The following is a 22,377-nucleotide window of genomic DNA, read 5'->3' on the forward strand; positions in this document are numbered from 1 at the left end:
TAGTCGCATGCACTTTGATTTTCATCTTTTTCTTCCAAAGATTTTGATGATTAGGTATTACGATTTCGTCGACATGAATATGCTCGAAATTATCGAGATTAGATGGAAGAATTCTTTCGGAAACGTAACGTATTTAAAGCAAACTAAAATATATCGAAAGTGAAGGATCTCGTATCTTTTGTATTTTCACGATTATATAAAGATGGAGCAAAGATTTTTTTTTATAATTTTTTATTATAATATTAAGAATCTTGCTTGTACACTCAGTAGTATTATTTTACTTGTAAAAGTTTCTGTTCGCCAATCCAACATTTTCTAGAATATTATTTGGGACAAGTACAATACGATGAAAAAGCGTGAAGCGATTACCGATTTAAATTAATAATAAAGGTTGAACGTTTGAGAATTAAAAATCTTTTAATTCTAGATTAATAATTCTCATAAATAACTTTTCCCTTATAACGATTTTCTTTGTTTGCAAAGTCATTAGCGAGATACGAAGCTCGAATAACTTTTATTCGAAAAAAGTTTCCTCTTCTACTTTCCAGTAATACCAGCAGGTATATTCAAACTCGATGATTTTTATCGGTCAATTCTCTCTCTGTACAGAGTATAAGCGAAAAAACTCTAGAATTTCTCTCTTTCTAATCTAACTATCTTCTTTGGAAATTAAACTAAAAAAAGGAATTAGTTTAAACAAAAAGATTTGAAAATTTTACCATTTATATATAATCTTATTTTGCATAAATTAATTTTATTATGTTTAATTTGCACAATTTGGAAAAAGTCTTTTGATTAAAAATTATCAATTTTTCAGAATCGATGGAAACTTTTTTTATTTTTTTTTTTACACCAGAAATCTTTTAATCATTTTCGTATTACAATTACGCAATTTATATAATCGGCAAAAATTTAACCAAAACAATACATAAGAGATACAAAAGTAAAATTAATTAAAAATACATGATTTTTCTTGTTTTTTACTTTCTCTTTTATATTTCTCCTTTGAGAAATTTTTTCGAGCTTAATCTAAAAATTATTAACTTCTGCAATTATTTTCAAAGAAATTTATAAAACAATTTAATTTTATCAATATATTTATTCAATTTTTTTTTCAGAAGATTTGCAGAAATTTTTTTTTTTAATGCAAAAATTTATAAATTGCTCGAGAAGAGAAAATTCGGAATGGTTTTTTAAATTAAAAATTTGATAACAAAGAGGATATTTTCACGTCACACGTTCTTTTTTTTCGAGTATAATTTATATTATTGTAAAAAAAAAAAAAGAGTAGCTGTATGACGCGCTGATTCACTTTGTTTTAAAAGCATGAAAGGAACATAATGACATCCAAGTAATACGAAATAGGTACGTTTTTAAACTTCTTTCAAGAGCGAAGCTCAAAGAAGAATCTAATATCCAATATAACCATGCACAATATCAAAGAAAATTTACCTGTAACGAATATATTTATTGTCTTGTACATTGTTGTGCATTTTTATTATTTATACTTTTTAAAAAAATTTTGAATCTCGAGAGTTTCGAGATTTGTGACGAAAAATTTCAAAGTCACATCTTTCGATCGATCTCTGTAAATTACGATCGAAATACAGGATATGTATATATATCTACGTAGCAATAAAACGAAAAAAAAAAAAAAAAAAAAAAAAAAATGGGAAAATATTTTTAAAAAAATTTGTTCGAAAGATCAGAACAAATGAAAAAAAAAAAAAAAAAGAAAAAAAAATGGGAAAATATTTTTAAAAAAATTTGTTCGAATGATCAGAATACATGATACAGATAAAACAAAAATTTGTTCGATTAAATTATGTATCAAACGATCAAAATACACGATATATAGATATATTAGATAAAACAAGAATTGTCATATATTGGACCAAAAAAAAAAAAAAAAAAAAAAAAAGTTGATTCGATCATCCAAATGATCACTATACATACGAGATATAAATTTATATATTAGATCGCGATAAAACAAAAATTTGTTCGACTCATTGTCGAAAATACACGATATATTATATTATACACGATGCGACAAAAGGAAGAGATCAAAAAATATATTCGACTCGATGATTCGAAGAGAAAAGGTTCTGTTCGCTATTACAATCGTTAAGGAAAAAAGATGACGAGTTGTTGCAATTCATCGCGTTTCTTTACTCGCGAGGCTTACGTGCGGATTTCTCTTCAGTTACCTAACTCATTCTTCGGATGATTACGGCCCACGCTTTACACGGAACCCCTTTTACGCCCACTCCAACTCGGCTACACCGACCTTCGTAATTACATCGAGAGATTCGTTGCCCGCCATACTATCGTTACAAATTACCCGATAGAATTTATCGTGCCATTTTTCCATCGAATTTTCGTGCGAACGTGACAAAACGATCGTCTCTTCTAAAACTTCTAAATTGTGTATCAAGAATGTAAAATCAATGTGTAAAATGGACGACAGGAAAATATATCGGACAGCTACTTTAATTTTTTTTCAGAAATTAAAGGTAAGAATTATCGATACGTAATATCTATTTAACGTTTTATCTTTTGAGAGATGCAAAAGTTGGAATGGAAAATAACTTGACGTTTTGTTATCTTGGAAATGGTCAGGAGCATCGTGAGAATCTTTCTAAGGAAGGGCAGGGCTGATAAGGGGACGAGAGAGAGAAACAGCGATGCACTTTAACTTCGAAATTTCGAATCGAATGCATATCTAAATGATTCGAATTTCTTGCCATTCTTACATACTTTTTATTCTTTTTCTAAGGAATAGTTGTTATTTATTTTACGATAGTTCTGTTCGTGGTAGAAAGTACCTATACGAAAAATTCAAATTATTTTAAAATTTTTATTTGAAATTTTGTCGAGCCTAACATTCTTATTATATTTTTAAAATTTCAAAGTATTTATATTTATCTTCGAGAAATTGAAATTAACAAATAATTGATCAATTTATCGATAATTTCAAATGTTTCCAATCATAAATTCGATTGTTTATATTTTTATTTAATTTTATTATTTATTTGGATTTCAAATTGGAAACGAGAATTCGAATCTTTTTTTTTTTAATTTTGAAGAGCTTCGAAATTTCGAATAATCAATCTCCATTTTTATCTATGGAGAATCATAATTACACAAATTATTTCAAAAGTCAATCAATCTTGTTTCGATCATATATTTGATTATTCGCAATATTCTTGTTGAAATTTGTGGAAAATTGTACAGTTCATTTATATAATTATTATTTTATCTATATATATAAGATTATCATTTAGATATGCGTTATTATCATTTTATTGAATAATGTATGCATAATTTTTTAAGTAATTTTCCCATTACCTATTCGGCAGATTCGATAATTTTCATTTCATAAATTTTCTCCAATTAGTTTTTGCAAGATAACTAATTCATCCAATTTTCTGTCTTCAAAGAAATTTTCTGAAAAATCAAATCCTCCAATAAATAGAAGAAAAATGATACGAGTCTTTTACACGTATGAAAAAATTTTAAAATTTAAAAAAAACAAATTTCTATTCATTTAAACGTTATATAATTTTTATAATTTCTTTACAGAGATTTATTAAAGAAATGAATCAGAGAACTCTAGATAAATATGGAATCTTTCCCCATTTACTTGAAGAAGAATTCAATTTTCCATTGTGCATCAAATTTTCTGTGTAAGTAATAACTTTTCAAAATTTATTCACCTTTTAAAGCAACCTACATATTGGAAAACATTGTAGCCTAAGTTTATTTAATCTAACCTAACCTGATCAACAAATTTTTAAATTTAATATTTTTTTTTAAAACTGACTTACAAAAAAGTTATTATTCTATATATATTCTATTTTCTAAGAAATATCGTTTCCTTTTTTAAATGTATTTTTTCTCTATATGCGATTCTTTCGATAATTATGTTTCATATTTATAAGAAAGTTTTTTTATTACATACTCTGACCACTTATTCGACTTCATTGTTAATTATGATTGCAATTGTATAATTTGATGGAGGTAGAAAATAGGAAAGATAGGGAAAAAAATAATAAAATGGAATAGATTCTATAATCGCATTAGCTATAATTGTATTAAGATTAAAATTAAGAAGTCGTACAAAAAGTACTTATTCTTGGATCGTGACATCGAAATAATGTTTGTCTTAATATTTCTATTTCGTTGTACGAGTAATACGAGTATTTCAAGCGAAATTTCAATTCAATTTTGAAATCAAGTTATCTTATGCATATTAAACTTATATTGTCGAATGAAATGAATGAATGTAATGAAATCGATCTTATCATTTAATGGAAAAAAAGGTAGAAGTTTTAATTTTTCATTTTTCATCCAAAAGTTTGATAATTTTAATACTGAAAAAAAATCGTGAAGAAGCATCAATTTTTATTGGGAAGAGAATCAAATTAAACATAAAGAATGCATAATATACCTAAAATTAAAAATATTCCTTTTTGTTTATTTTCTATCCAAAACTTCTTAATAAAATTAAGTTCATAAAATTGATTATAGCTGTATAAAAATATTCATTAGTTACAAAGATATTATTAGCCAAAATTATTAATTTCTAATATCTGAAATTATTATCATTGAGAAAAGAGGAAATTTTAGAAATTTTTTATTTTCAATAATAAAAAAAGAATCATTTACAAAATTTATACGAATTATTTTTTAATCTCACGAGCGTCAATAAAGTGTCACATATTTTTACCTCGACATTCATCAAAATTTCAGATCTTTATTCGAACTTTCTAGACTGACTAGAAGACATAAATCATGGTAAAGCCGCAGTAACTCGATGTCTGATTTAAATAACTAGTTTCTTCACCAAGAAAACATCTTATGTAAACACGAACCAAGAAAATACAATCATTCAAATAAATTTATATTCTAGAATAAAATGCTTAACCTAATCCAAATCCATGTTTCTTCAAGATTAAAAAAATATCATTTATTATTGTACAAAATGGAAGATGATCAAAATCAATAGTGAAATTTCTCAAAATTCGACAAAATTACACAGATAGAATTCTTGCGAACAAACTTACTCGTGACAAATCACCGCAATCATCTTCGCGCGTAAACAACCAATCCCACGAAGCAATTCACATCACAGAGAACGAAAACATAAAGATGCGTTTCCAAAGAAGAAGACACAACACTTGCTTCGATTATATTCTATTATTGTACATATATTTATCAATTTACAGTCATCGTTGCAAATTAAATAAAAATAGTATAATTTGTCACTTTACGAAAGAGAAAAAAAAATATTAAAGAAAAGTAAATGGACGTATTTATAATATCGTTCGATTTAACCACGCAACTGGGTATCGAATATCGTTCGAACAACCACGTGTCGATCTTGACGCAGAGGTACACCGCATACCGCATTCTCGACGGACGCCAGGACGCTTACTGCCGCGGCTGTGACTAGTAGCGACGCTTTATGGGTTACGATTTCCCCTCGACCTCGCTCGACTACCCTCTCCGCCACTTTCCACCCCCTCTTGTTGTCGAAAATACGGATTGTGGGCCATGGATAGGCAAAATTTAGTAGTCGAAGTTAAGAATAAGTTTTTTTCGATAATTTATTATTCGAAATATGAAATAACCGCACATAATTATGTGGCAAATAATCGAGGTTATATAAAGAATGGATCAACTTTTTAATAGATACGAATAAATTATATTATTCGAGCATTTTATAAATAAAGTTATTTAAGTAATTACTTAAAGTAAGTAACTTTATTCGAAATTTTTAACTAGTTACTTTTTCAAATTAGGTTAATGCCCAAGATTTTTGTTACAAGATTTAGACTTCGATATCAAAATTTTCAATAGTGATAATTTTAATTTTGAAAATTAATATATACTTATATATTATTAATATTGAAGAAAATTCCTTTTTTGATTATTGATATTTTATCGTAGAATTGAAGAGGAGAAAAATTTGATGAGTTCCTTGTTTTTCAATGTCATTTAGCTATCTCATCTAACTAAAACTTCAATATATCAAAATTAGAAAGACGATGCAAAGTTGATTAAAAAAAGTTGATAATTTCATTTTCTCGAATAAAAAGATTAATTTAAAAAGATAAAAATTCATATATTCCATTTTAATTATACACAACGGTTAAATATTACAATTGTTAAATATTAATTTAAAAGTATTTTTTTTCGATGCATTATATTCAAATTACTTGCAGCATTTCTGAAACCTGCATTTTCTTCATCATTTTCTTCTTTCTTTCGCAAGGTCCTCGGTGGATCTTTTTAAATCGAGGAATCAATTTTCTTCCATTGTAGTTGTTCCTTAATTTTTCATTGCACCGAGATTCCTAGCGCTCTATTCCTATTGAGCTTTCTAGTATCCCATTACTATTTTAAAAGGTATTGTTGCAGGATTGTGAAGAAGGTGTTTTTAAAAATGATAAGATTTTTTTATTTATCGCAGAAAGGAATAATTTTGCATTTTTTTCAAAATTCAATTTATCATTCAAATTGTAAATTTTTATCTCTTTTTATTCGATACAAATATATTAAACACTTTATTTATTTTTTTTTACTAATGATAATTTTTGTAAAAAAAGATCTATCAAAATATAAAAATATAGGGATATTGTCAAAAAAAAATCCTTGTTAACATATGAATTATAATTAAAACGATAAAAAAACAGAATTGAAACATGTGCATTGTTCATCGAGCAATGAAATTCTTTGTACAATTTCTCCTAGCACTTGCCGCTTTTTAATTCATAATAATATATTTTAATAATAATTTATTAAATTTCCCCCAAAAGAGTGTAATTTTATGTTCCTATTATAAAACGCCAATAGAGTTCATTATGCAGAAATATGAATAATTCAGTACAGGCCGCCGACAGCTGAGCCCACTGTCAAAAGGCTGCACGTCAAGAGCAGCGTAAAAATTTGAATAACATAAATTAACATAAGAGTTAAGTTAAAATTACGGAAACTAAGGTAAAATTATTAATAGATACAGAACGTCAAAGTTTTTTCTCCCACCTTTGATAATTATTATTCATTCAACTTCTGAATTTGTTATTCTAACCTAAAAGATCGTTTTCAGCTGTAAATTTTTCAGCACAAAACATTCTTATTTCGATACATGCAAAATAACCTTCTCTTTCTTAATAAATAATTTTTGCGTTTGGTATTTTGCGTTTTTTTTTTCAAAATTTATTCTCGTATAAATTTTTATTATTCCTTTTTACTTTAATTCATTGTATTTAGTAACTCTGATAATAATAATAATTTCGAATAAGAAATAATTATTTCCAAATAAAACATACTTTCACAATTTTTGAATTATGATAATTATAATAATTACCAAGAAACCGAAACTCTGGAAGTCTCAGCTTTGAAGAGCGAAATCTCTAACCTTGACAACCGTAATTATTAGACTGCGTGGCCCAAGTTATCAGCGTAGCCAAGTAATCTTGATGGTCATTAACATTTGTGCACGAATATATATATACTATATTCTGTTGGCAACTTTATTCAAAGTTGTGCCATGATTATGACAATGTTTTGAACGGGAGGAACTTACGTAAATACAAGCACTTCCGTCTTGGCCTGTGGCAACAATTAACGCCGTTAGGAGTCTATTCGCGCTCATTAACGATCTTCCAGTCATGTGCAAGCGTTTCTGCAACAAAACTTCCCTACTAGGCTTTTGATGTTTTGTCGTTTCCAAGAATTTAATATCATCGGGTGAATAATAAACGAGGAGATACTGTCTCTGTCCCATCTACGCTTCATCTAAACTTAAATTTTGTAATTTAATAATATAAACTTCAATAGAAATTTTGTATCCGTTTTGGTCTCCAGAATTATGGATTTAGAAATATATTCCATATCAACCTAAACTCTACAAATGATAAATTAGTGATGACAATGAAATATCTGTTTTTAATGAAAATATAGATTTCATTATATGCAAAATAATCAAACTGTGTACAAAGTATTATTCGAAGCATCGATAAAGAATAAATGCAAATATGTTAATGATTTTGTGTGAAGAACAACAGAAATCTTGTTTATTATATTTTATTTAAGAAAAATGTATCGCTCAAATAAATCTATTCCATTGCAATTACATCATTTTCTTAAGATCATTGAGGAAGCCTATCCTATTGATATTTCCATTTCTAAATTTCTATTTATCATCTCTCAATCTGAGTACCAGTTTAGAATTAACGAAATTATCTATGTGATTAACTATAATTAAGTGAGCATGACATATCTTTAATTTTTAAGATAATCATTGGATTTCTCTCTTCGTGTTGAATATTTAAAGATCTATCACTTTGCCCAAAATGAAATGAATAAAAAAAAAAAAAAATGAAAAATATCTTTATGGATCTTTACTTTACACATTTCCATTACACATTTTCTGTAACAATTCATTTTTCAGTAGATTTTTGAGAGAATGATAATCCATAAGTAAGGATGGAAGTAAAATTTCGTATTCTGATCCACATTATTTCTTTGAAGATGACAATCTCCATTCGTTATGGTTTCTTCGTACAAGCTTAACTCGTGGAATCCATTTGTCCATTTTCTTTACTTTTTTTTACACGATAGCGGAACGATTCATTCTTACTTGAAACGTTATTCCTCTTCCTATTTTTAAAATATTATTATCTACCGTGATATTTTTCGAATCTGATTCATTTTTTTAAACATTTTTCGAACATTTCAAATTTCTCGAATCAGCTTGCGTTAATATTTATAATATAATTAAAAATATCGAGAAGATAAAACTCTATCTATCATTTTCTTTTTTATATCACACATTAAATGTCATAAAAATATTTTATTTGTTCGTGACAGCTGATAATGAATTTTTCGTTTTTTTTTTCATGGAAATCTTATTGGCATTCGATATTTCCTCTTCTAAATTGGTTTCTGTAAAATTGATAAAACAACTTGATGAAAAATCTTGTTTGGACAACATTACATTTATATATATTATATTTTCATACAATATTTTGTTGTTTAAATGTTAATAAATTAATCAAATAACACATATATATATATATTATCATTCGCAATTCATATAATTTTCGATTCATATTTCACGCAATTTATTAACGAAGATAATTTCACGAGAGAAGCGAATTTTAGAATGTTTAAATATTTCACTTGAAATACATTTAGAGGAACTTGGAACTTTTGAAGACGAAAGAAAACTTTATGAGATAGATTTTCATTGTACTTTACATTTTTTTTTTATTTTCTTTTTAAGATGCTTTAAAAACAGTGGCAGAAAAAGAAATAGTGGAGAAGAGATGTAATGTGTCGTGAAAAAAAAAAAATTGATGACGAAATATGATCTTTTGATTCCTCGAAGCCTCCCTAAAGGCTGAACGAGACTTAAACTTGGGAAGCGTGCAACTATCTCCGCAAGATAGGCAACATCAGATGTGTCTCTTTAACTGAGAAATCGCGTTCAAAGTGGCGCAAACTACAACCGACAGTGACAGGAAAATCTCGATGCTGAGAGAATTCCTACTTGCACGTTTGCAACTATTGCAAAGTTGACTTTTACGTCGACTATAAACTTCAGCCCAATCGTGTACATATCTATCTTGAAGATGTCGAGACTTTTCGAGACAAAGCGAGGATGGAAATGTTTCTCCTCGAAATCGACGAGTTGCAACATTCGCAGAACTCTTTGCAAAGCAGTTCAAAAATCTTTATACTAAGCTTCCAAATTCCTGTAAAATGAAGGTATTAGAGAGATTCCTTGTGTGAAAAATTAAATTCAATTTCCAATAGAGTTTCTTTTTCTTTTTTTTCCCTCTGCAATGATCATACTGCATAATTTGATATCTAATTTCATAAGGAATAGGTGTGCACAAAATAGGAAAAAAAAAATTGGAAACTCTGATGATTAAAGAAATAAAAAAAATACCTCGTGAATTGGAACTATTTCTGATCATTTTGATAATTTCATATTTATTGTGTATCAAACCAAAATTCTAAAGCGAAAAAAGATCTAAGTAAAAAATAAAAGTATGAATAATCGAGAAGATTCTTATCTCTGTATTCTCCTTTTCCCATTGTTGCGACCATTGCATACCGAAATTTAATAGGAACTAATTACAATTTCCACCGAACGAAAGAGGCAAAAGTAGTAGAAATGCGGGGATAAAATAAGGATAAGAGTAGAAATCGCTGGTATTTTGCACACGTTGCTGGGTCGCGTTATTTAATTAAAAGCGCGCGTTTACCGGTTCTGTCTGGACAAAAAAAGAAAAGTCAAATACTGCATCGGGTTAAAAATGAAAAGAAAAAAAAATAAAGTAAGAGAGAGGGAAAAAAGAACGACGGAGAGATGGAGAAAACAATAGTCGGGGACAAAGAAGAGGTCGAGTCGAAGGAAGTGCGAGAGAGTAGGTGAATGTCGCAACAAAGGAATTTCTTCTCGCTGTTTAGAGGGAATTGAAGAGGAAGAGACGAGTTTTTGCCAGGAAGAGAGCAAATTGGTTGAAGGACTTTGACCTGGACGTTGCTGAGGGGAGAACAGCGGTTCTGTGTAATCAGTGAAAGGAATGAGGCTATGTTTCAGATCGATTCGAAGATAAATCCATCAAGGATCAACGATTTATTAAACGTTGCTCGAGAAAACTCGAAAATTCGCGTTTTTTCTATTAATTTTTTAATTAATCGATAATAAATATTCGTATTTTAAAAGATTCAATTGTTGAATTTTGTTATCCTGTTATCAAATATGAATTACAAAAATTAAAAAAAAAATTTAAAAAAAGAAAAGAGAATTTTTTTTGGAATTGTTTGTTACAAATCTTGTCGTACAAAGTGTAAATTATGCAATACCTGTGTAGCTGTGATTCTTGGCTTCTGACCAAATATCTAAAACACAATTTTAGGGTAGCCAGTTAGCCAACCGTGGAACGTATATTAGATATTTCGTTACATTAATTTGGTTTCAGTGCTTGCGCTTATAGGACACCTGGTTACATACATTCTAAAGTAAATTTTAGCTGCGGTTCCATTAATCTGTATCTCCACAGAACAGAAGTAAATAAAATTTTCTGAAAAAGGATTTTTATCAGATAAAATTTTGATAATAATTAATTTTCCAAACTTTCGACAAAAATCATTAAATAAACTTTCGATAAATTTTAAATAAAATTCGATTAATTCTGTAATAGAGAAGATTAATATTATTTTGCTGTACATATTAATATATAATATAAATGATGAAAAAGCTTTATAATGATCCTATTTTTTGAATATTTTATTTTTATTATATTTATTTTTTTTTCTTATATTTATACATAAAAAAACGAAATCTAACTATTTTATATACCTGCACAAACAATGAAGAAAAATCTATAGAGATTTAATCCTTCGAGCGTGTATTCTTAATACAGAAAGGTGATTACGAACATATTTATATACAATGAATATATAAATAATTTAAGGAAATCAAACTAAATTTTTCTCTTTATATAGGATGTCCAAAAATAAATATATTTCTTAACTGAAGATTCTTAAGATATTTTCAAACGATATTTTTCCTGCAAACGATATTTTCCTTTTCGTTACGGCTTTATTAATGAGTTATTAACAAAAAACACTGACCAATCATAGAATGTATAGCCTAGTTGAACTGCAATGATAGCTTTGATGAACACGAATAAATCTAAATAATATACGTCGAAAAAATGCGTTGAATATTATAATTTATTCATTGTTCGTGATATAATTCGATATAATTTTTTATCGATAAAAAAATATTTATTATATTCAATATTCTTTTTTTCAATATACGTTGCTTGGACTTATTCGTGCTAGATCAACCATAGCCAATGATACCGTCTCAACTAGGCTATGTGCTTCGTGATTGGCTATCTCCAGTTAACGAATATTCTCATATTTTTAGAACATATATATAGCACAAACAATGAAGAAATTTTATAATGATCTAATCAGAGAGCCTTATATAGAGTGAATATATAAATAATTTGGGAAAATCAAATTTGATTTTTATTGATTACTATATATGATACAAACGATGTTTACAATAATTTAATCCTTTGAGCGTGTATTCTTGACAGAAGAAGTTGGTTAGGTACATATTTACAGAGTGTATAAATAAGAATCGATCAAAGTAAATCGACGCAGTTACTTTCACATTGAGTGGATTTAATATTTTGCGGGAAGGTAACATCAAAATGGGGACACAGCTATTAATTATTGAGACAGTGATACAGTGTAATGCAATCCCATAAATAATAAGGAGACCGAGTGCTATGTACCAGAGACATTTGAAACGGATTTTCTCTCATAAATCGATTTAATTCCGCCGGGCAAATGCGATTTTATTGCAACGAAATATATAACGCATTATTAACAAACGTCATCGATTAATTGGATAAAAAGGTATTGATAATAATTTAACATCTTTTTTCCATTTTTCAACTTGTCAATTTATGCAATTTTTAATTTTTAATTTTTTCATCAAAATTGCAAATTTTATGTCTATATTATACACGCAATATCATGTTCCTTCCATGATATCGTCTAATTCGAATAATCTATCAAAATATAAATGAAGCTGATTACGTTACACGTGTTATATTTCCATCGTAATATATCGTAATATATAAATTATATATATCATAATATATTTTATAATATAAATGATTTATTGGAGAGATTCGTCAAATTTTTAAAATATATTTAAAAATTTGATAAAACGATGCTCGAAAATATTAAATATTATAATTATTCAACTGATTGAAATGTTTAATTATATTTGCAATTATTTTATTTCACGACTTACAGTTTCGAATAAGTTCCCTTCATGTCGTGAAAAACAAATTGGCGAAAAGTCTGTCGAATTTGTGAATCGAAATTCATTAATTGGGATGCGCGCATATTGATTCTTCGAATCAATGAATTGTATTAAATGATATTTTGAAAATTAATTTCCAAACGAGCCGATAATTTGTTAAAACAATCATGGTTCATTTAATTCATTTACATTCCAAAGTGCACATGTGCATTCAACCTTATCAATCTCGTTACTATTGAAACGCATATAAACCATTCTTGGATCACTTTTTTACAATGTTTTCGATTAAAATATTGCAAATTGTACATTCAAAAAAATATTTTCTTCAGAAAAAGATCAGTAATTAATAATTCGACGATCAAGACAATTATCGTTGAAATTATTTTTTTTTTCAGATTACATTCAAAGTTAAAAATAAATTTCAAGTTAAATTTTATCTTCTCGAAAGAAAAGCATGGAGTTGCAACACATTGGAAGAAAAGAAGAAAGTTTAGAGAACCACGAAACGCAATAGAAACTAAACGTAATTGAATGTCATGTTTCATATCTATCTTTTCTCGAGAAGAAATAGCAGCTTTGCATCGTGGATCTCTGAATTCCCGACATTTTCCAAGAATCCTTGACTGGAAATCACGGCATTCAACCTTCCATGGTGTTTACTCAACCAGTGCCTCGTGGAACACACGTTATATGCATGAGACTGATATGAGTTTCAGAAAGGAAAGTGCAACTATATCGACGAGGCGTCGAAAGGAAATGCTTGCTGTAATGTAAACTCCTTCAGGCCTTTGCGATCGAAAATTTACAATCGAAAGTCCATATATTTCAGAAATAGAATGTTTTCTATTTTTAATTCATCATACACTTGCACATTTGAACAATATGAAACAAAATAATACGTGAAGAGCTCAAAGTTCACTTCTATTTTCAAAAATTGGTGAGCAACAAGTGACCAATAGTATACTTTCAGTAATATCAACATTAACATCACTTTTTTTTTCTGCAGAAAATTTATATTTTTGTTGCAATCTATAATTGTTGTATCTACGATTGAACATAAGAAAATTTCTCATAAATAGTATCATGTACGGATTAAAAAGACAGATTAAAAAATTAAATAAAACATTGCAAAAAAATATCAAGGTTTAATCTATAGCAATTGCAATATTAACGTTAAAAATAGAATGTTTTGTTGCAGAATATTGTGAAAGATTATATGCTTGATCGATGTAAGTATATTTGATATATTTAAGAGTTTGCAAATAGTTTATAATTTGGTTATATTTTTTTCAGCTCCTGGAGAAAAGTAATTTTTTAAAACACATTAAACTTGTTCCCTTCTTCGCGAGCAGTATTCTCGACAACATGAAACTTCGACCCCACTTAAGATCGTGTTTGCGTCGTTCAAATCGAATTTGCGAGCATTTGACAAATGGTCCAGGCTTGCTTCTGGCAGTTTTCTAATCTCCTCAGCCTTCGATCTTAATTCACCTTGCTTTCTTGGTACACGCTGAGAAAAATCCATCTTCTGAGATATTCTTGGTCGCTATTGCAACATCTAAAGAACAACAGCGGTTTAAAACAATTCTTCCCGTCAATTCCATCCTATAAATTCATTTTTATTTCTCTTACCTGGCATTTATTGCTCCCTACATATTCATTTGAATGTTCATAGCCCATTTGTGGAAATGAACAGGCGACTATTTGGCACGCAAACGCTTTACACGTAGCAACAGATGTTGACCTATTATCGTGTAATCTTTTACATATTTAAATGCAAATTACATTTTATATTTACAAATAGACGTACCAGGTGTCCACAATTTTGATGTAAATTATATTATTAATAATTTACAAGATATTTTTCTTGTCAAATTTATAAATTTATATCCCGTTTTACATCTTAGTCTCATTTTCTAAATATCAGAAAAATGTTTTCTATTCTGAAACTAAATTTATCCTTGATTAAATATTTTTCGCAAAAAAATACATTTCAGACACGCAAAAAAAAAAAATCGAATTTTCTTTTTTCTTCTCAAGCGATATTTTCGATTCTATTATTTTAATATTAGCGCAGAATTAATCTGGGATCAAAGTCGTGCTTAACACCGTTAAAAAGTTAGAATCAGTTCGATTGATTATGGATAAATTGATTATGGAATTGAAAAACAAATAAAGAGGAGAATATTTTAGAGAGAAATTATATCTCAGGACAAAACGTGCGATAATCATAATTTTCTTTGACCATGCTTTCTTGTTTACTAATGAAATAGAGCGGCGGCTAATGAGCTTAATGAGGAAACTCTGTTGAAGGATGTACTTATCATTTTACTTACACCTTTCATAGACCTCGTTGCCGCTAAAATAGTCATGCGTGGAATAAGACAAAGAAAGGATTGTTGTTTTCCTCGTATCACAAGTTATAACGGTAAATAGATCGCACAGTTCTATATTTGATTAGATTGGTTTTATATAGGTGTTATTAAATAAGATAGAAATAAAAAATTAACAAAAAATTTAATAAATATCTTTTCACAACGGTTCTATAACGATTTCGATTTAATTCGAAGCGTTTATTGACATTTAATATTTGCATCACGTTAAAATAAATATAAATCCAGAAGAATACAACGTTTACCGAAAATTGATAACTGCATTTATAACTGCATGTCGTTATTTAATTTTTTTTGTTATCTATCGCGACGCGAAATTTTCGAGGCAATTGACCACGTGCGATAAAACTGTACATATGCGCCACCATTGCAAACAGCAAATCTTACACTCCACGCTCGAAACGAAATATATCGATATGTAATCGATATTTGGGTACTCGCGAAGAATTTGAGAAACGAATCGATATATATTAATACTCGATCGATAATACTTCGAAAAAAAAGAGAAGAATTTTAGAAACGAATCGAAATATCTATATAATAAACATAACGTTCGATTAACGATATATATTTCGAAATAAAAATGGAAAACTAAATATATCGATACTCGATTGATGAAACTTGGAAAAAGGATTGGAAAATTTCAGAAACGAACGGAAATACTTATGTCAACGTTTGATCGATTTGATATTTGGAAAAAGAACAGAACAATTTAAAAAATTCCAATCGAAATAAATAATGCTTGATTAATAATAGTTTTAAAAAGAAACGAAGAATTGCAGAAACGAATTTCAAAATATATCAATGTATTATTATTAATTTTTATTAACAACTTCAAAAAAGAGATGAGGAAGAATTTGAGAAATTGGCGGAGGATCAATGAGACGAAAATTACAGGATGAAGCCAATGGAGGAAATCGGTGGTTCAACGGATAGGATTCGATTGAACAAACATTAGAAAGAGCATACCGGGTCAGGGAGCACTTCAGTGTACCGCTGCCGACAGGTTCGAGGGGATACGGAGTCCTGTGTTTACACCCCTGTGGCAATCGCTCCCCTAGTAGCTTCTGCGAGCCGAGACATAAGTGCAACTCGATTTGCATATTTAACTGAACCACCGTACCGAACCCTCCGCCTTCCTTTAACATACTCCATACCATCCATCCATGTCCTTCCCCTGGATCCTTCGCCACTTTCCACTACACTGGATTCGATTTACTTGCAATCATGCTGCGGATTAATTAGTTGGTCCCGACTATATCGCCGAAAGACGAATGCTTTTCCTAATTGATCGTGTTTGATGGGAATGATACCGTTGTTTACGCACGAATCTTTCTTTCTTTTTTTCTCTTTGATGTCGATATATCCTTGAAGAATTTATAATAAAAAAAAAAGACAAGGGACGAGAGGGTAAGAATCATTTTTACATTAAAGAATCGCAAAAATTAATTAATATAAGATAATTTTTAGCCAGTTAAAATTTCGTTGAGTCCAAACTCTTTGAATCTTGCAAATTTATGCATAATTTTTCTGTTGTATTATAAATAAAAAATTATACGGGGTACAATTTTTCATTCGTGTCACGCGAGGAAAAGAAATAAACGATAATGTCCTTTGTGCATTTTCATATTTGACAGAGTATAAATATATCAGAGAACTAATAAATCTAGCGTAAGTTTTTAATTAAAAATTTTTAATCAAAAGACATCTCGTTTTTAAAATAGAAATAACCCCTTTGCTATTTCGGTAAAAATGGTGCACCCAGTTTTAACAATCTTTTGACAAGTTTCCTGAAAATTTTTTTTTATGAGGTTTCCTAATTGTTTCCATAAAATTTTTTTGCCTACTTTTTAGATATTTATCAGATTTGTAGGTTATTTTATTTTGTACTTTCTAAATAAAAATTTAATTAAAACAATATTGGCGAATTTATTTCATTGTTTGGAATTGTTCTTTCTTGTTTATTTTCAAATTCAAGATAGTTTAGATTTAATTTTATCCACGATTAAAACGATTTATATTTTTTATCTTAATCTATGTCTATTTAAAATAAGTATTCCTTGAATTTTAGATATGAGTGAAAAAAAATATATATCGTATCTTTAAATCTTGGGATTTTCTTTCTTAAAATTAATTTTTAGATTTATATTATATATTCGTATAAAATTTTAATACAATTTTTCTCGTATTAATAATAATAGTAATATTAATGCCGACCTGTGGGATATAGAATATTCCATATTTCAATTTTGCCATTTATCGATGAATTACGAATGATTACAGATATCCATTGTTTAACGTGAAAATCATTGTGAATAATATTAAAACGTTGTAACCATAAATGTACAACATTGTAATATTAGTGTGTATAATTATTCTCAATTATTTATCGATAAGTGCATAAATTCAAATAAATATTCCATATAATCCACAAATGAAGTATAATTATAATGAAATTTCTAATTTAAGATATATGAAATATTAAATAATATAAATTGAATTGATATTATACGATTCTTTGTCTCGCTTCTAAATTATTTTAATAAATAAATAAATTTTAATTAACGAATCGATAGAATAACTTTAAAAAGAAATTAAATTTAAATTCATTTAGTAAACGAACTTTTCCATCTTAACACAAATTATTAATTATTATTGTAACAATAGCATTAAGTTACAGTTTGTAATACGAAAAAAAAATGTGCGCACTTGCGCAAAACGGAAACGATAATTACCATAGGGAAATAATACGAAAGTTACGAAGGAAGAAATTCTATAGTCTGGTAAACCGCAAGTGGACCAATGAAGAGGTTGAATCATGAGTGGCGAGAGGAACAATAAATCCTTCATATCGCACTGAGTATTATAATTAATGAACCCTTGAAAATGGAAAAAAATTAGGAAGAAGGAAAATACGATTGAAACGAGAGATCGTGCTTCAAATTACGACAAGTTGATGTAGTCAAGGTAAAATGCGATTATAACCTCATAAATTAAATCGTTCTCAAATTTTTTTTTGAGATGAAATACATTTATAAGTTTTTGTTAAATCAAATTTAATAAATCTCTTTTAAATCTATCATTTTGAACACGTAAATGTACATAATATGTATCATTTATGTCATCTGTCATTTTATGTAGAAAGATTATAAACGAATTTCATAAATATATATTTCGATTATGACAAGGTGCATGCACAATGTAACTTTGCAGCTGCATGTATGATACATGTCACAGAATTGGTTGCAGTGACATGATCATAGCAAATCCTATAACTGTAAATATTTTACACATGATTCTCGTGTGCATCGTTCCGCTACATGAACGTGTATAACGTGTCAATGGCAGCCGTTATCTTATTGGTCGTTCTATTAACCCATGAAACAAACAAGGCCTACCGTGCTCGTATAACATCGCGGTATACATCATCGATGGACTGCTTCCAATAAACTATAGCAGCAGTTTCTGCCAAGTCATTAATCATTCAGAAGACGGTGCCAAAGAGAGTAATATCGAATAGTACGGAAACTGAAATCCCTTTGGACTAATCGTTTAAAAGTTTCTTCCAACACAAAATTCCTACATGCATAATTCGTAAGTAAAGTACTGAGATTTAACAATATGTTAACGTTTGACAAATTCTATTATTTTTTTAATTGTTTTTTTTAATTTGTTAAAGTTTATTTGTAATCTGAGTTTATTTGTAGATATAATAGCAATTCCTTTTCTCAATTAAATTTAATTATGTAATTATTTGAAATTTATTATCAACATCTGATTCAACATTACTATTCGTATTTAATGTGGATTGTATTTATATAGTTGTATATGAAAATTAGTAAATAAGATATACATTTTCAGCGCAAGACAATAAATACAAACAACAAATAATTGTTTAATAAATACAATTATCATTGTATTTTTTATAAATATAAATTATAGTAGAATGCTTATAAATTATCAATTATATGTAAGTATTCCTATTATATTCTATAAATTACCATTGATTCTATGAGAAAGATATTAAGACTTTCCAGTAATGCATTCTCTAAAAGCTTATAAATATACAATACGAATATATAAATACAGACAAAATAATATTTTTCTGATAAAAAATTACAAAATCTAATAAAATTTCTTGCAATTTTTCGATCATCGTATTATGTTTAATATCATTTAATCAAAAATATTTGTTGTAATTTTTGATTTTTCATTTTTATATCAAGTTCGTCTATAAATTCTGTAACTTCTTCACTAGGTCAAGTTCATTTGTTGCTATGTATTCAAACTTCTTAACAACATTTTAACAAGATTTATATTTTCCTACGGTGATTGTTTGATTTTATATCACATGCATTCACAAAATCTTAATCTTTCAAAAGTCCACTGATGTTGCATCATATTCGTTCACACTTGACACGATCCAAGAAGCTCTTTGATTTCGCATCAAGTTCGTCCGCGCATCTAATACTCCTATGATCATATTTCTTTGATATGTATCCATTTGCTTTTGTGGCCTTGGTTTATAACAAATTTAATTTTTTGAAACTATACATATTGAAAATATTTGTACTGAACGTAATATTTCCAAAAAAAGCTGTATGTATGAAAAATTTTTTTTAATCTTTTTTCATTTTAGTAAAATTCATGACCACTATATGCGTTATATAGAATAAGAGATGATGTACATTTGTCTCGAATGTATTAACTTTTGAAATTAATGTGAAAAATTGTAAAATTATTTTCGAAAGATATTAAATTCAAAGATTTTATCAAAAGAAACAAAAGTATGTAAATTTCTTTAATTTTTCTTATCTTACAGAAAAAAAGAGGATTATTGCAAAGAAAAATTTTAATTCAAAAATACTGGAAAACACTGGAAAACTGGTTTGCTCTATTTCTATCACCATTAATTAAACCAGGAATAGGACGGAAGCAGACTCATGCGAAGATGTAAATTCAGGAAGCTCGACTAGGCTACAGCTTGTTAAACTGGTTACCGAGATGGGCATAAGAGGCAAGAAGCTGTGAACAAGAGCTACATCAAGAGTGCGTATATTGTTTAATTAACAAGTCACCGCAGCGCACCTGTCCCGTGTCCATTACAAAATTATTATATATAATTTTAATTAAATCGCAAATAATTAGTAATATGTAATATTAAATCGATAATTGTTAAAGAAGCAGTTTACAATAATTAATAATTTTAAAGATCGATACAAGTTGATTGATAATCTCTTTTGGATAATCATTTCTTAAGATTTCTTAAGACGATCATTCATTGTCACATTAAATTATGCAAGTGATTATTCTTCAAAAATTAAATTAGTAAACTTGTATAATTTTTTATCACATTACACTACTTGTTTGCTTTTTAAAAAATATTATTTAGTGAGGCATTTAGAAAAATTTCATTTTTATCATCTTATTTCTATTTAAAAGAATTTTCTTTTATTACAGATTTTGCACCATATTTAGAGTTCTTACTTTTTTTTCTAATAGTTTTTTCAAAAGTGCTCAAACATACTCTGCAGACACGTGCGAGGTGTTCACTATTGATATAGTCAAGTACGTGAGAGTTTCTAGGAAATTACATGTCAAGCGTCACTCTGTCGATGTGTCTATAAGTTCAAGCTCCACGAACGTTTACAATATGTGTCACGCAATCTCTCTATCGTCATGCTTTTCAAGTGGACACACATACATACACAGAGAACAAAGATGGCATGGAGGTGCGCATTCACGTCGTGGGTGGTGTGAATTGACAAGAACATTACTCGAGCAAAATTTTCCCCATCGATGGTGTTGCAGATTTTACTGTAATCACGTTTTCGCTATATAATTATCGCACAAAGTGGATATGAATATCGGCGAAAGTTATTCGCCGAGACGCTCGACCCATCTTCAACAATTAAAGCATTGCGAAACAAAATCTGCTTTGTGCGTCTATGATTTTCCTTTAATATAAAATATAGCAAATTATTTCTATCAATAGTTAACATAAAAGTGATTTGAAAATGTCAAAAATAATTGAATTTGTCATTTATTGATGTATGAAGATTGGATAATTATTTATAGAAAAGTATCACCTTCTTGATGATTGATAAAATTGATGATTAATATATTATGAAGATCATATTGAATAGTGTTGTGAAGATTTTACTTGTTATATTCATTCAAAAATTATTAACAAAAAATTTTGTTTGAAATAATTTAAATTAGATTAGGTTAAGTTAAATAAGTTTCAACATTATTCTTACAGATAATTGAGAGCTGACCACTTCTTGACTACCAAATTAAAAAAATTAGTTCAAACCCAATGAAAACCATTAAATCAATTAACTAAGTTTTTATTTAATTTTTTAATTAATATAAATTATTTGATATCAAACAAAGATGATTTAATTTTTGATTTCATAGTTTATTGGATTTAAGTTTGGATTTAGATATTTTTTATATTATTATACATTAATAACTTCTTAATAAATGATCCAGATAAAAACTTCATAATAGAGAGATCAAAAAGTAGTATCTTTTTGTAAATTTCAAAAAATTTTTATAAAAAAAAATTGAATGAAAAGTATTCATATGGATATTCAAAAATAAATGAAAACATCATATATATACATATATACACATATATATATAAAGTAAAACCCTCATATCTACGAAAATGGATTTCAAGTTCCCCTTATTGATATTTGAAACCGCAAATAATAACAAATATTATAATTCAAGTAGGGTCAGATCGATAGGATTCAATTTAATATATTAAATATTTGAATTTTATTAGAAAAGTAAAATTTGATTCAATAAATACGAATACATAAATAATATTTTAAAAAATCTTTAAATTGTAAAAGCATATTTAATTAAACAAAAATTTTCAGCATAAAGTAAAATTTATTTTATTAGTAAAATCTTTAAAATTAAATTCATGGAACAAAATCTGTCCAATGTAAAATAAAATTTATTTTTTTATAAAAATCTTTCTAAGCATAAATTGAAATTTATTCACTAAAATTTCTATGATATAAAATTTTGTTTCGTTGAAATTCTGTTTCATATTTCTTTTACACAAACATTTTTGAACCGTATATATATATATATATA

The 22,377-nt window shown here is 27.9% G+C and overlaps 5 long non-coding RNA genes across 5 annotated transcripts; 3 read left to right on the forward strand and 2 right to left on the reverse strand.

The window, feature by feature from the left end:
• Positions 1–3,076: 3,076 nt before the first annotated feature.
• Positions 3,077–5,662, reverse strand: LOC116185777. The gene is made up of 2 exons (XR_004150686.1): positions 5,067–5,662; positions 3,077–3,447 (listed from the first exon to the last, which is right to left on the reverse strand). It is a non-coding gene; the product is annotated as an uncharacterized LOC116185777 (long non-coding RNA).
• A 4,573-nt stretch (positions 5,663–10,235) lies between these two features.
• On the reverse strand, positions 10,236–11,542 carry LOC102671712. Its single transcript, XR_421959.2, has 3 exons — positions 11,381–11,542; positions 10,885–11,102; positions 10,236–10,289 (listed from the first exon to the last, which is right to left on the reverse strand). It is a non-coding gene; the product is annotated as an uncharacterized LOC102671712 (long non-coding RNA).
• A 485-nt stretch (positions 11,543–12,027) lies between these two features.
• On the forward strand, positions 12,028–14,767 carry LOC102671985. The gene is made up of 3 exons (XR_421962.2): positions 12,028–12,456; positions 13,267–14,100; positions 14,165–14,767. It is a non-coding gene; the product is annotated as an uncharacterized LOC102671985 (long non-coding RNA).
• Positions 14,768–17,823: 3,056 nt separating this feature from the next.
• On the forward strand, positions 17,824–19,112 carry LOC116185778. The gene is made up of 2 exons (XR_004150687.1): positions 17,824–18,858; positions 18,972–19,112. It is a non-coding gene; the product is annotated as an uncharacterized LOC116185778 (long non-coding RNA).
• Positions 19,113–20,045: 933 nt separating this feature from the next.
• Positions 20,046–21,341, forward strand: LOC116185784. The gene is made up of 2 exons (XR_004150693.1): positions 20,046–20,313; positions 20,725–21,341. It is a non-coding gene; the product is annotated as an uncharacterized LOC116185784 (long non-coding RNA).
• The last annotated feature ends 1,036 nt before the right edge of the window (positions 21,342–22,377 follow it).

This window comes from Apis dorsata, unplaced genomic scaffold (assembly GCF_000469605.1).
Source record: "Apis dorsata unplaced genomic scaffold, Apis dorsata 1.3 scaffold_279, whole genome shotgun sequence".
NCBI classification, from domain to species: Eukaryota; Metazoa; Arthropoda; class Insecta; order Hymenoptera; family Apidae; genus Apis; species Apis dorsata.